We start from the raw sequence: 15519 nt of genomic DNA, 5'->3' as shown, positions 1-15519 counted from the left end.
TCTAGTTACAAAGTTAGAAAGAAAAATTCACACAAAACCACCTTCACTTCTGACACTAAATACAAGTTTGGAAGTTTCCACAAACCACCCTCAGATTGATAATTCTTTAGAAAGTCTCCCAATGCTCACTACAACGTACTATTGTTTATTAAAATGATTTGGTATAGAGAATCAGCCCCCAAAAGTGACACATAAGGAAGAACCTAATAGGGTTCCAAATGCAAAGCTAACCTTGTTTTCCAGATATATTACCTTTTATTTTAGTCATCTTAGTCTGAAAAAAATGCCATAGATTGAATAGCTTATAAACATCCAAAAAAATTTTTATCATTATTCTGGAAGCTAAGAAGCCCAAGGTCAAGGTGTCAGTAGATTTAGCATCTGTTGAAAATCCGCTTCTAGATTCATAGACTGCCATCTTCTCACTGTAACCTTAAAAGGTGGAAAGGGCAAGAACGTTCTCTGGGGTTCCTTTTATAAAGTAATTATTCCATTCCTGAGGACTACACCTCCCCAAAGCCCACTTCCTAATACTATCACACTGTGAATTAGATTTCAGCATATGAATTTTGTGGAGACACAAACATTCAGACTATAGTGGTCTCCTGTCATTAATGTATGACAATGCACAAAGAATACTAAAATCCAGGGTATTTACTTGAACTTTGGTATTCAGAGTTTTTACTGGTACTTCAGTAGGTAGGAATAATTAATTGATTGATTGTTCATGTGGTTGAAGACCTACTCTCCACAGATCTGGCTTATATCATCTGGTCCAAGGGGTCTACTATGAGTCATCTCATTGGTATAAACCAATATGTGTGGTCCTCAAGGTCAATAATAATAATGCACACTCATGTTTTCAGACTACTCCAAGTAGTTAGAGATTATCCCATAGAAGATGAGGATAAAGGTGTGAATTCTTCCTGGGCAAAACCAATAAGAAATAATAGAGTAAAAAATGGCCAAAGGAAAGAACTATTTGGTACCTCTATAGCAGAATTTTCCTAGAATGACTTTAGCCACTTATACTTTCTAACTATCATGCCAGTTTTAGGAAAAAAAATGGCTAAAATAGATCCACACATTACAGTTTTCCTATTGACTACAGCCATATAGACCTAGTGCCCTTTAATAATGATTTAAGGCCACTAAGTAATATATTTCTTTTCAGACTTCTTCAATTTGCTACCTGTAGGCATGCAAAGATATGATCTTCCCTCCCTACCAGGCCTTCCCTTTTCTGCAGGAATTTGGAATTTTGACAGAATTGGATTCAAGTTCTGATGCTGCCACTTATTGTCTGTGTGGTTTTAGACAGTTTAAGCAACTTCCCTGAAGATTCATTTTTTTCCTGCAAAACAGAATTAATAAGAGCACACTCAAATTGTTGTACTGACAATGACAAGGTTATAGGTGGTAAATCTTTAAACAATTTCAGTGTTTTATGATCACCTGCACAGAGGTGAAATGAACCCTTCCCAATTAATAAGTCAGATATTTAAACTTAGGACATATCACACACCTTGATAATTGCTAAAAAAATTATTATACACACAAGAAACTTCTATTTAGAGCAAGGCAGGTACAATATGGTTGGGAATGGCAAAAGCATATCAGAGAGTTGGTTTGCCTTTTGTAATGGCTACAAAATAGGTCTGAAGAAGGAATCCCACTGATAGGCTAAAGATGTGAAGTTGCTACAGGATCCAATATCTCAAGAGACAGGCAGGTTTCCATATATATTGCACCAGATATGTGGTGGAATGGAAAGGAAGGGTTGGGACTTAAATGGTTTCCACACTCAAATATCAAACATGGATTCAAACTCTTCATTACTATCAGGAATAGCAGATGCTCAATAAATGTTAGTGCCACTCCTAGTAATTTTCTTAATGACTATTCTGTGTACTGGAAATATCAGGGGGAACATTTTATAAAGTATATGATTGTCATTAAGAAAATGACTAACATAGCCGAAACCGGTTTGGCTCAGTGGATAGAGCGTCGGTCTGCGGACTCAAGGGTCCCGGGTTCGATTCCGGTCAAGGGCATGTACCTTGGTTGCGGGCACATCCCCAGTAGGGGGTGTGCAAGAGGCAGCTGATCAATGTTTCTCTCTCATCGATGTTTCTAGCTCTCTATCCCTCTCTCTTCCTCACTGTAAAAAATCAATAAAATATATTAAAAAAAAAGAAAATGACTAACATAAGCATAAAAGTTCTAATTCATGCGGATAGTTGGACAGACATCCAGATTTTCTCAGTACAGATTTCATGGAATAAAGGAACAATGTCACCTATAATGTAAGTTTTGTTGATTTTTGTTCTCTATTAATACCAAAACACTAAGCATTACTGGATCTACTTTTTGATATGGTGTAAACGATTACTGAGAACTATGAACTGAACAGAGGAATTGTCTCACAAATTCCTCATGGAATATATATATATATATATATATATATATATATATATATATATAATTTAGACAAAATGATATATAATATTAGACAAAATGATATATATAAGCAATTTTTCCTCATAGACTATATATATATATATATATATATATATATATATATATATATATATATATATTTTAGACAAAAATGTATCTCACACAAAAGAATAGCCTGTTATTTCCGACAATATGTTAACTACACAATTAAAGAGTCAAGCAGGGGCTGGTATACACACACACACACACACACACACACACACAAATATATATACAGTTTGAATTTAATTTAGAAACACATTGCAAGGAGTTACTGGAGTTACCAAGAGCAATTACTGAAGAATAATAACCCCACAAGTTTTGGAATGTACTTACTTATAAATATAAGACTTAAAATGATACCATGAACTCTGAAAAACTTATTGTGAAGTTAACATTTTAATTTCCAGTTTCTACTGTTAACAATTGGTGATAAGTTGTAAGGATTACGTCCAAAAGAACAGACTCTTTTGATCCTTCTTTTTCTCTATATGGTGTTGTTGTTGTTGTTTTTTTAATTTTGTTTCCTACATAGTTCTTGAATCTTTATATTCCACTAGTGGCCCAGTGCACAAATTCGTGCACGTTGAAAGAAAATTAATTAGAAGAAATATTTTATTATTTTATTGTTTAAAGTATTACACATAGTAGTACATATATCTTCTTTTTTTTTCCATTGACCTTCCCCCAGTCTCCCCTACCCCTTGTTGAATGCCCTCACCCCTCTCCCTCAGTGTCTTGTGTCCATTGGTAATGATCATGGATACAAGTGCTTAGGTTGATAGAAGAAATATTTTAATATTGCTATTCGCCCTTTCTCTATAATAGAAGTGTCAACCAAATTCACAATCGACAATGAGAGATTAAAACACACGTGTGCTATTGGCACCAGCAAGAGCTTTATATGTATCGTGCATATGCAAGTCAACTTATCCTTTTATATATATAGAATAAACTTGCTTAATTAGACCTGCTTTCTGATTTAGCTAAACATTTTCCAGCCCAGTGAAGCACCCTAACTTCTCTTTCAGGTAATTGTCAGCAACACAGCAGTAAAAATCAACATGAAGCACATTATTATTATAGATCATGCAGGGAGAACAAAGGGTAAAGTATTTAACTGTAGCAGTGTTTGACTATATTCTGTGCAGTGAGAAAATCTGAAGTCATTTTCAAGGTCCACCATTGCTTACTTCTTTTCAGTTGGGTCAAGTCTCTAAGCTTTCTAAATCTCCATTTTCCGGCTAATGAAAATAAAATAGGATTCCACCGAGTCTCCTATCTACCTACTCCAGGACTTCTGTGAGGATCAAATGAGATGAGGCAGGCACAGGAAAGCAATTCACAAACATTTGGTTAAAGTGTAAAATGTTTCCACCTGGCTATAAAGCAAGTCGTGTTCCTGAGCTCAAGAAACTGTAAGGAGGCTAGTTGCTAGGGAGAGGAAGTTGGGCGTTGCTACATGACTTCATTACCTGGTGCCCACAGCTACCATTTCCAGGCTGGGCTGGGCTGTGGGTCGCATTTTGTGCCATGGGGGTCTCAGCAGCATCGGCTGCAATTTGGTGGCGTATTGCTCCAGGGTGGTAGCAGGGCCTGTGTACCACTTGGGGGAAGCCAACTGTTGCTTTGTGGGCACCAGGTCTGCAGTGCCATTCCTCTGTAAATGACTAGTGCATGTCACTGCAGCTCCTGTGTTAAGTGTCTGCCCCCTGGTGGTCAGTGCATGTCATAGCGACTGGTCGAATGGTCAGGCACTTAGCATATTAGCTTTTTATATATACAGATACTGGAATGATCATTATCTTATAGCAGTGGTCAGCAAACTCATTAGTCAACAGAGCCAAATATCAACAGTACAACGATTGAAATTTCTTTTGAGAGCCAAATTTTTTAAACTTAAACTTCTTCTAAAGCCACTTCTTCAAAATAGACTCGCCCAGGCCATGGTCTTTTGTGGAAGAGCCACACTCAAGGGGCCAAAGAGCCGCATGTGGTTCTCGAGCCACAGTTTGCCGACCACAGCCTTATAGCATGGATATTTTTTTAAATAGCAAAAGTGACATACAATAAATGCACATATTTAAATTATACAACTTAATAAGTTTTAATATGTGTATACACCCATGAAACCATCATCACAATCAAGAGAATGAACATTTAATCACCCTCCAAAGTCCCTTTGTAAGCCCTCATGCATGCCTATTCCTGAGCAACCGACCCCAGGCAACCACTGATATGCTTTCCATCACTGTAGACTAGATTGCATTTTGTACAATTTTATATAAACACAATCATATAATATGTACTCTGTATTGCCTGGCTTCTTTCATTCGATATAATTATTTTCAGATTCATCTATGTTTTGGGATATATCTAATTTGTCTTTCTATTGTTATTTTGTTAATTTACCAATAAATGTTTACCAATTTGCCTATGGGTAAGTGTGTGGATTAGTTTCCATTTTTTATTATTACAGATAAAATTGTCATGGATCTTCATATTCAATACTTTATATGGCCATATGATTTCATATCTTTTGGGTAAAAGCTTAGGAATAGAATGGATGGGCCATAGGGTATATGAGCACTTACATTTATAAGATACCATTAAATTGCTTTCCTAAGTGATTATGCTATTTTATATTCCCACAACAATGTATGAGATTTCTAGTTGCTCCGCAAAATGATCCTTTCTAAGTCCAGCCCTCCACTGTTAAATGATTTGTATAACCAAAGGAAGTAGATTAAAATCATCACTTATTTAGAATGTGGATCCCATTGTTGGTTGTGGAATATTCTGAAAGTGTAATTGGATCCTGTTGGTCAATGGTATTCTTCAAGTCTATTATATGCCTTCTGATTTTATAGTTAGGGTTCTCTCAATTATCAAGAAAGGGGTATTGAAATATTTTACTATAAATTTATATTTGTCTTTTTTTTCTTTGTATTTGTATTTGTTTTCTTTTTCTCCTGTAATAAATCATCATAAACATAAAGGCTTAAAACAATGTACTTTTTTTAAATCTCAGAGTTCTGTTAAGTCAGTCACCCAGTTTAGCTTGGATGGTTTCTCTGCTACAGATTTCACTAAAAAAGCTGTGGTACATTTACACCATGGAATATTATGCAGCATTAAAAAAGAAGGATCTCTTTCCCTTTGAGACAGCATGGAAGGACCTGGAGAGTATTATACTAAGCTAAATAAGCCAGTCAGAGAAATACAACTATTCATGATTTCACTCATATGTGGAATCTAATGAACAAAATACATCCAGAGACATAGAACCTTGGAACAGACTGCCAAATTTTAGAGGGTAGATGATGATGGGAGTATGGGGTGGAAGGAGATAAACTGGAGAACTTATATGCATATATGCATAGACCATAGATAAATAGAAGCCCAATGCACAAAGATTCATGCTAGAATGGGCTTTCCTTTCCCTGGCTGCTGGCACTGCCTTTCCACTCCGGCCCAGCTCCTTTCTGCTCAGGCCCCAGAGCCACCTCTTTCCGCTCTGGGAGATGCCTCTTTCCACTCCGGCCCTGCCTTCCCATGCTGCCCAGAGGCCCTGAGAGACCAGGGTGGGGCAGAACACCTGCATCGTCACCATGGTGACAACACAAGCATCCCACCCCCATCACTCGGTGCCTGTGTATGCAAATTAACCACCATATTTGTTGAGTTAATTTGCATATCACTCCTGATTGGCTGGTGGCATAGCAGAGGTACAGTCAATTTACATGTTTGTCTATTATTAGGTAAGATAGTATGGGGAGGGCCTAGAAGGGGTAGACGTGGTCAACAGGAATATAAAAGGGTACACCTGGCCTTAGCCAGTTTTGCTCAGTGGATAGAGCATCAGTCTGTGGACCAAAGAGTCCTGGGTTCAATTTCAATCTAGGGCAAGTACCTTGGTTTCAGGTTCCTCCCTGGCACAGGCCCTGGTTAGGGCTCATGCAGGAGGCAACCAATCAATGTGTTTCTCTCACATAGATGTTTCTCTCTGTCTTTCCCTCTCTCTTCCACTCTCCCTGAAAATCAATGGAAAAATATATCCTCAGGTGAGTATTAACACAACAAAAAAAGGACAGCAACTTTGCTGAGGGACCCACCTGCCAGAGGGACCGCGCTCACTCCGCAGACGCCCTTTAAGCTCCGGTGCCACCCTAGGTGTGGCCGGCCGGGGAGGGACCACGGGAGGTTGGCTCCAGGGGGTGTCCAGCCCATCTTGCCCAGTCCCACCCTGCTGGCCACCTTCTAATTAATTTCATTTCAATGTGCACGAATCCATGCACCGGACCACTGGTTAAAAATAAAATAAATGAAAAGTAAGATAATAATCTATGGTGATTAAGTTGTCACTTTTGAGCACAGGAAAACCTAACAGAATTATATAATTTCTACTGAATATCATTTAAAACTTCTTATACAATCTTGGAGTTTACTACTATGCTGAAATGTGAAAAATATAAAGAAGGAAAGTTCCACTGTACACCATCTTATATCCCTAGCATGCTTCAGGATTCTTATATGGTACCAAATAAAACTTTGGTATATGGAGTTTCCTGCTGATTTGTTTTGAAACCAAAACTTTAATATTTTAATTAAACTGTGTCAATACAATTTCAAGTAAATGCAAACTGGAAGACCAGGCCCAGGAATTCATAAGGAAACAATATTCCAAACAACAAGAAACACCAGTGATCTTCCACTCCAGCCACACTATATGATGGTGCCAGTCAGCCAGTGTTATCCAGATTACTGAGTGTTTACCACATTATCAATTTCCAGGATGCTCTGGACAGTTTTAGTTGCTAGAGTCAGTGCACTAACTGAAACCAACAGAGGCTGGACAACCAGTTCCTCCAAAATGTTGGAAATACCACCCTTTTGGACATTAATGCCTGTAGTTTTTTTCTCCTTGGGCATGCCGGTTTCTTAATTCTGTTACTGTAGAAATGGGATTCGTGCCAGCATTTTAAGCTAGTGTAGATGGAATTACTTCCATACCATCTGCAAAAGCACGAATGCAGTAGGATTCCATACCACTCAATGTTCATGGATATTCAGTTAACCGTAGAGCCAACTCTATTTCTGGAGCACCACCTCCTGCAATAAGAGCTCTATTCTTCACTAAACAGAGAATGACACATAGGGCATCATGAATGGAGCGCTCAGCTTCTTCAATAACCAATTTGTTAGAACCACGAACAACAGCTGTAACTGTTTTTCCAGGGCTTGTACAGCCTGTAATCTTGAGCAGTTTGCCAGAACCATTTAAATTGACCTCCTCAGCTAACTCAGCTGTGAACTGTTCAATATGAGCAATTGACTTGGTTCCAATCATCTTACAAATGAATTCAATATCTTCTCTTTCAATATCCTTAACCACCATAATCTTCATTTTGTTTAGGAAATGTAATGCAAGATCACTTAGAGCATCTCTTAGAATATACTTTTGTATGAGAACATTACATCCTATTTGTTTGTTTGTTTGTTTGTTTTAATATGCTTCACTAAGTTTAGATTATTGGCTTTCTCCTCTCAAAGCACTTGGTCCATCTGGACATAGTCAGAAACTACTATCTGATTATCCATATCTGTTTTTGGGAGTAGATAAGCAAAACTGAATAAGCCCAATTTTAGCCTTTTTGACTCTGGTTATACCAGAATTTGCCACCTTCTGAGTGAGAACCAGCCCTTCCACCAACTCACAGTCATGGATTGTCCCACCAAGTTTCTTAACTATTTTAATATCTCCAAGATATACACCAATAGCTGTGGCTGGGTCAATCACTTTAATAACTGCCTTTACACTCATTGGAGAAAGCATAATTGAATACTGAGAGACAACCTTTGTGTTCAATGAAGTGGCTTCACTATTTAACAAAGTTTTTCTGTTACTCAGTTCCACAGGTCGAGACATGTCAACCAATACTTCAATAACCTTTTCCAAAGCCTTCTGGAATGACTCCGAAATGATAGTTGGATGAATCCCTTTCTGAAAAAGCTTAGTACAGGAATCTAAGAGAGAGCCAGAAATGATGACCACAGGTGTAGTGCCATTTCTTGCTTCTATATTTTGTGCCTTAGACAACTCTACCAGCATTCTGGCTGCTGTATGTTACACTTGCTTTGTTTCAGAATGGTGGCACCATCATTTGTAATGGTCACATCAGTTTTTCCATCTTGAATCATTTTATCCATTCCTTTTGGTCCAAGGCTTGTTCTAATAGCATCAGCAATAGCTTTGGCTGTGGAGATGTTGCCGAAGCAGATCTGGGCCAACTTATCCTGGTCCTGATAGGCGCTTTTGTAGCGGCCTCCTGCAGCCCAGGCGGGTTCCCCTGCTCCAGGATGCCATGTTCCTAAGGCATGGTGAGCTGGGCTGGGTCTGCCTGGGGCTGAGAAAAGATGGATGAACGCGGATTCTGGCCCTCCTGCTGATTTTTAAGGAAGTATATATGCCCCCAGGTAATTTTTATCCACATAATCTTTATTGCTCTAGGTCAGCAAAGCTGAACTGAATGTTGATTCAGGAACATTTAAAAGTTTCAAGCAAATCATGATGATAGATGAAAATAGTCAACTTATGAATCTGCCTTTTTTACACTAGTCAGTATCAAAGAGTAGATAATGAATTCAAGTACTTAATAGTAACCTGGAGTAATGTCATATTAAACAGAGGCATATTTCCTATTTTCAAACACTGATGTACTTTATTTTCTTTTATTTTGGTTTCCAAAAATATGATATGAAGCTCATTGTATAAAAATAAGTAAACACTACACTACTACACATTTTCCTGAACTGCTTTCATGGCATCACAAGCAGAAGGCCACCAGTGATGTCTGAATGCATACATGCAGTAGAAAAGTAAGATCATCAATGAGTTCAAAGGGGATTATTTTTCATTTTCATTGAAATCACCAGTTTCTATTTCTCGCTTTTCAACTTTGAAAAATGTATCTATTCTTACAATTTTAATACCCCCTTTTCATATAAATGACTGCTAACCCTCTCATTAGTCTCCAGTGAAACAGTTCTACTTACATAAAAGATATCTCCACTTAGATGTCTTGATACTTCAACTAAACGTGTCTAATCATTTACTTTCCTCCTTTCCCCAAAATTGGCACAGATTTCTATTGTTGTTAGTGTTATTATCATCCTCAGTTAGCCTAAATAGCTAGTTAGGGAATCACTCCTCTAAAATCCTCATATATAACATATCTCAAAGTGAAGTTAATGACTCCATCAATGATTTAATTATCAATATCTTCTTTGATATCTTGCTTACCCTTACGATCCAGATGAAATCACAGATCTTTTATTTTTTAATTTTATTTTATTGCTTAAAGCATTACAAAGAGTAGTACATATGTCTCCTTTTTTTCCCATTGACTTTCTCCAGTCTCCCCTAACACCCAGTATCTCGTGTCCATTGGTTGTGTTTATATGGATGCATACAACTCCTTCAGTTGATCTTTTACCTCCCCGCCCCCAATTTTCCCAGCCTTCCTGCTGTATTTTGACAGTCTCTTCAATGCTGCTCTGCCTCTGTATCTATTTTTGTTCATAAGTTTATAATGTTCTTTATTATCCATAAATGAGTGAGATCATGTGGTATTTTTCTTTCATTGACTGGCTTATTTCACTTAGCATAATGCTCTACAGATCCATCCATTATGTTGCAAATGGTAAGAATTCCTTCTTTTTTACAGCAGTGTAGTATTCCATTGGGTAGATATACCACAGTTTTCTAATTCATTCATCTGCTTATGGGCATTTAGGCTGTTTCCAAATCTTAGCTATGCTGAATTGTGCTGCTATGAACATAGGGGTGCATATATCCTTTCTGATTGGTGTTTCTAGTTTCTTGGGATATATTCCTAGAAGTGGGATCAATGGGTCAAATGGGAGTTCCATTTTTAGTTTTTTGAGGAAACTCCATACTGTCTTCCACAGTGGCTGCACCAGTCTGCATTCCCACCGGCAGTGCACGAGGATTCCTTTTTCTCCGCATCCTCTCCAGCACTTGTCCTTTGTTGATTTGTTGTTGATAGCCATTCTGACAGGTGTGAGATGGTACCACATTGTCGTTTTGATTTGCATCCTTGGATGATTAGTGACTTTGAGCATGTTTTCATATGTCTCATGGCCTTCTTTCTGTCTTCTTTCAAAAAGTATCTATTTAGGTACATTGCCCATTTTTTGATTGGATTGTTTTTATTCCTTTTGTTAAGTTGTATGAGTTTCATGTAAATGTTGGAGATTAAACCCTTATGGGAGTTTACATTGGAAAATATGTTCTCCCATGCAGTGGGCATTCTTATTGTTTTGTTGATGGTTTCTTTTGCTGTGCAGAAGCTTTTTATTTTGATACAGTCCCATTTGTTTATTTTCTCTTTAGTTTCCATTGCCCTAGGAGCTGTATCGGTAAAGATATTACTGTGACAAATGTCTGCTATTTTGCAGCCTATGACTTCTTCTAAGATTTTTATGGTTTCCCATCTTACATTTAAGTCCTTTAACCATTTTGAGATTATTTTTTGTGTATGGTGTAAGTTGGTATAAAAAAGGCATCCAAATTGGAAAAGAAGAAGTAAAACTGTCCTTATTTGCAGATGACATTTTTTTGCAAGTATCTGTCCAGTTTTCCCAACACCACTTATTGAAGACACTGTCTTATCTCCATTGTATGTTCTTGCCTCCTTTGTCAAATATTAATTGAGCATACTGGCTTGGGTTGATTTCTGGGTTCTCTGTTTTGTTCCACTGGTCGATATGTCTGTTCTTGTGCCAGTACCAGGCAGTTTTGAGAACAGTGGCTTTGTAGTATAGCTTGATATCTGGTATTGTGATCCCTCCTACATTGTCCTTCTTTCTCAAGATTTCTGCAGCTATTCAGGGTCTTTTTTTATTCCAGATGAATTTGTGGAGTTTTTTCTAGGTCTTTGAAATATGTCGTTGGTATTTTAATGGGGATTGCATTAAATTTATAGATTGCTTTGGGTGGTATGGACATTTTAATGATGCTGATTCTACCAATCCATAAATATGGTATATTCTTCAATTTGTGCATGTCTTCCTCTATCTCTTTTTTCAATGCTCTGTAGTTTTCCGAGTACAGGTCTTTTACATCATTAGTTAAATTTATTCCTAGGTATCTTAATTTTTTTGGTGCAATGGCAAATGGGATTTTTTTTTCCGCTTCTCTTTCTGTGAGTTCATTAAGAGTGTATAAAAAGGCCAGAGATTTCTGGGTATTAATTTTGTATCCTGCTACTTTGCCAAATTCACTTATTAGGTCCAGTAGTTTTTTGATGGAGTCTTTGGGGTTTTCTGTGTATAGTATCATGGCATCTGCGAATAAGGACAGTTTTACTTCTTCTTTTGGATGCATTTATTTCTTCTTCTTGTCTAATTGCTATGGCTAGCACTTCCAGTACTATATCGAACAGGAGTGGTGAAAATGGGCATACCTGTCTTGTTCCTGTTCTAAGGGGAAATGAGTTTAGTTTTTGCCCATTGAGCATAATGTTCGCTGTATGTTTGTTGTATAAGGCTTTTATTATGTTGAGGTATGATCCCTCGATTCCCACTTTGCTGAGTTTTTATCAAGAAAGGGTGTTGTATTTTGTCAAATGCTTTTTCTGCATTGATTAATATGATTATGTGATATTTGTCTCTCAGTTTGCTTATGTGATGTATCACATTTATTGATTTGCAGATATTGTACTAGCCTTGCATCCCTGGAATAAATCACACTTGGTCATGGTGTATGATCTTTCTAATGTAATGCTGAATTCGATTGGCTAGAATTTTGTTGAGGATTTTAGCATCTATGTTCATCAAGGATACTGGCCTGTCGTTCTCTTTTTTTGTGGTGTCTTTATGTGGTTTTAGAATTAGGGTAATTCTGTCTTCATAGAAAGATCTTGGAAGTGTGCCTTCCTCTTGAATTTTTTGAAATAGTCTGAGGAGGATAGGTTTTAGTTCTTTGAATGCTGGGTAGAACTCCCCTGTAAAGCTGTCTGGAACAGGGCTTTTGTTTGATAGAAGATTTTTGATCACTGCTTCAATATCTTTGGTAGTTAATGGCCTATTCAGGTTTTTTGATTCTTCTTGATTGAGTTTTGGGAGCTTGTATTCTTCTTGGAATATGTTCATTTCTTCTAGGATGTCCATTTTATTGGAATAGAGTTGTTCATAGTATTTTTTCATAATCCTTTGTATTTCTGGTGGTCTGTTGTTACTTCACCTCTTTCATTTCAATTTTGTTTATTTGGGTCTGCTCTCTTTGCTTCTTGGTGAGCCTGGGTAGAGGTTCATCAATCTTGTTTATCCTTCCAAAGTATAAGCTCTTGGTTTTGTTAATCTTTTGTATTGTTTTTTTTTTTTTTTTGGTCACTATGTCATTTATCTCTGCTCTGATCTTTATTATTTCCTTCCTTCTGCTTACACTGAGTTTTCTTGTTGTTCTCTTTCTAACTCTTTGAGTTGTAGGGTTAGATAATTTATTACCATCTTTTCTTGTTTTTGAGATAGGCCTGCAGAGCTATGAACTTCCCTCTCAAGACTGCTTTTGCTGTGTCACATAGATTTTTGGATTGTTGTGTTTTCATTGTCATTTGTTGCCATGATGCTTTTTATTTCTTCTTTGATCTCTTCGGTAACCCAATCATTGTTTAAAAGCATGTTATTTAGCCTTCAGGTGTTTGATATTTTTTATTGTTTTTATTGTAGTTGATTTCTAGTTTTATGCCATTGTGACCTGAGAAGATGCTTGATATGATTTCTATATTCTTGAATTTGAAGAGACTTTGCTGTGCCCCAATATGTGGTCTATCTTTGAAAATGTTCCATGTGCACTTGAGAAGAATGTATATTCCGTGGCTTAGGGGTGGAATGTTCTGAAGATGTCAATTAATTCCATCTGATCTAGTGAGTCATTTAAGATTGATGTTTCTTTGCTGATTTTTTGTTTAGAGGATTTGTCTGCTGGGGTGAGTGTGGTATTAAAGTCCCCTACTATGAATGTATTGCTGTCAATCTTTCTCTTGATATCCTCCAGAAATTTTTTTTTTAATGTATCTGGGTGCTCCTGTAATGGGTGCATATATGTTTACCAGAGTTATATCTTCTTGTTGAACTGTTCCCTTTAGTATTATGAAGTGGCCTTCCTTATCTCTTGTTATGGCCTTCACTTTGAGGTCTAATTTGTCGGACATAAGTATTGCTACCCCAGCTTTTTTTTTCTTTTTTCATTTCCATTCGCCTGAAAAACCTTTTCCATCCCTTCACCATCAGTCTGTGTGAGTCCTTTGTTCTAAACTTGGTTTCCTGTAGACACTTCTGATGATATATAGGTCATGAAGATATATAGGTCATGTTTTCTTATCCACTCAGCTACCCTATGTCTTTTGATTGGGGTATTTAATCCATTCACATTTAAAGTTATTTTTGATAGGTACTTGTTTGTCGCCATTTTTATTCTTTATGCCTGTGTTCTTTCTTCCCTTTCTATTTCTTCTTTTTATAGCAGATCCTTTAGCATTTCTTGCATTGCTGGTTTGGTGTTAGTAAACTCAGTTAGTCCTTTTTTTCTGTGAAGCTCCTGATTTCACAATTTTGATTGATAGCCTTCTTGGTTACAGTATTCTTTTTTATTTTTTGACATTTTTTTTATTGAGGTGGTTACAGTATTCTTGGATTCAAACCCTTGCTTTGTACTTATTTGTATATTTCATTCCATTCCCTTCTGGCCTGATGTGTTTCGGTTGAGAAATCAGTCACTAGTCTGATGAGGGATCCTTTGTAGGTAACCTTCTGTCTCTCTCTGGCTGATTTTAAGATTCTTACTTTGAAATTGGTCTTTGCCAATTTAATTATAATGTGTCTTGGTGTTGATCTTTTGGGGTTCACCTTGTTTAGGATTCTGTGAGCTTTTTGGACTTGTGTGAGTTTTTTTCTTCCCCATATCAGGGAAGTTTTCTGTCATTATTTCTTCAAAAAGGTTTTCTATTCCTTGCACAGTTTCCTCTCTTTCTGGTGTCCCTATTATGCAGATGTTGTTTCATTTCATGTTGTCCCAAAGTTCCCTTAGGCACTCCTCCTGTTTTTTAAGTTTTTTTTCTAGATGCTGCTCTGCTTGTGTATTTTTTTCTACCTTGTCTTCTAGCTCACTGATGCAGTCCTCTGCTTCTTCTAGTCTACTGTTGATGCTTTCTATTGAGTTCTTTATTGCATCAATGACAGTTTTCATTTCTTCTTGGTTCTTCTTCATTTCGTCTTGGTTCTTACCCATATTGTTGAATGTGTCTTCCATCCTGTTCAGCGATCTTATGACCATTGCTCTGAATTCTTTCTCTATCATATTGCTTGTCTCCATTTCATTTACTTCTTTTCTGGTGATGCCTCCTTTTCTTTGGTATGCGAGCTGTTTCTTTGTCTTCCCATGGTTGCTCCTCTCAGGATTTCTGGTTATGTAGTTCTCTTTCTCTCTCTTGTGTTGACTTTCTTTAGGTGATGCCAGTTGTGTTTAATTTACCAGTTCCGGGTTGGTGCTCTTTGATTCAGCTGTTCCTTCTGCTCTGTGAGAAGGTGCAGGGCCCATTCGCGAATTCGTGCATTTTTCTCACCCTGAGCAGACCTCCCAGGTGCCTGTGGTCAGGGAGGTTGGAGTTCTGGTATTTGTGGATTCGCAGCTGAGGTAACTGGTTCCTGGGTGTTGTGGTTGTAAGGTTCCGGGAGGCATCCAAGATTTCCTATGTTGATGGTAAGTCTGGGGTTCCAATCACAGTCAGTCTCTGATCACAGGCGTCTCCCTTTCAAGATGGTGTGGCCTCTGAGGCACAGCCAGCTGCTCTGGAAGAGATTTCAGCCAGAGTAGAGGCTTCCCAGTCACAAGTGGCTGTTCTGCCAGTCCTCAACAATCCCTTGGAGTATAGCTGTCTCTCACTCACAAATACTGACACTCCCCATACGTCCACACACTCTCCTTTCATTCTCTCA

The 15519-nt window shown here is 37.6% G+C and overlaps 1 pseudogene across 1 annotated transcript; it reads right to left on the bottom strand.

Moving 5' to 3' along the window:
- Positions 1–7234: 7234 nt before the first annotated feature.
- On the bottom strand, positions 7235–14857 carry LOC307096141 (T-complex protein 1 subunit delta-like; annotated as a pseudogene). Its single transcript has 2 exons — positions 14809–14857; positions 7235–8906 (listed from the first exon to the last, which is right to left on the bottom strand). The product of its transcript is annotated as a T-complex protein 1 subunit delta-like (transcript).
- Between the last annotated feature and the right edge of the window lie 662 nt (positions 14858–15519).

The sequence above is a fragment of the Cnephaeus nilssonii genome (assembly GCF_951640355.1).
Source record: "Cnephaeus nilssonii genome assembly, chromosome: X".
Taxonomy (NCBI): Eukaryota; Metazoa; Chordata; class Mammalia; order Chiroptera; family Vespertilionidae; genus Cnephaeus; species Cnephaeus nilssonii.
Note: the sequence above shows the minus strand (reverse complement) of the source record. Positions and strands in the feature narration are given on the sequence as shown.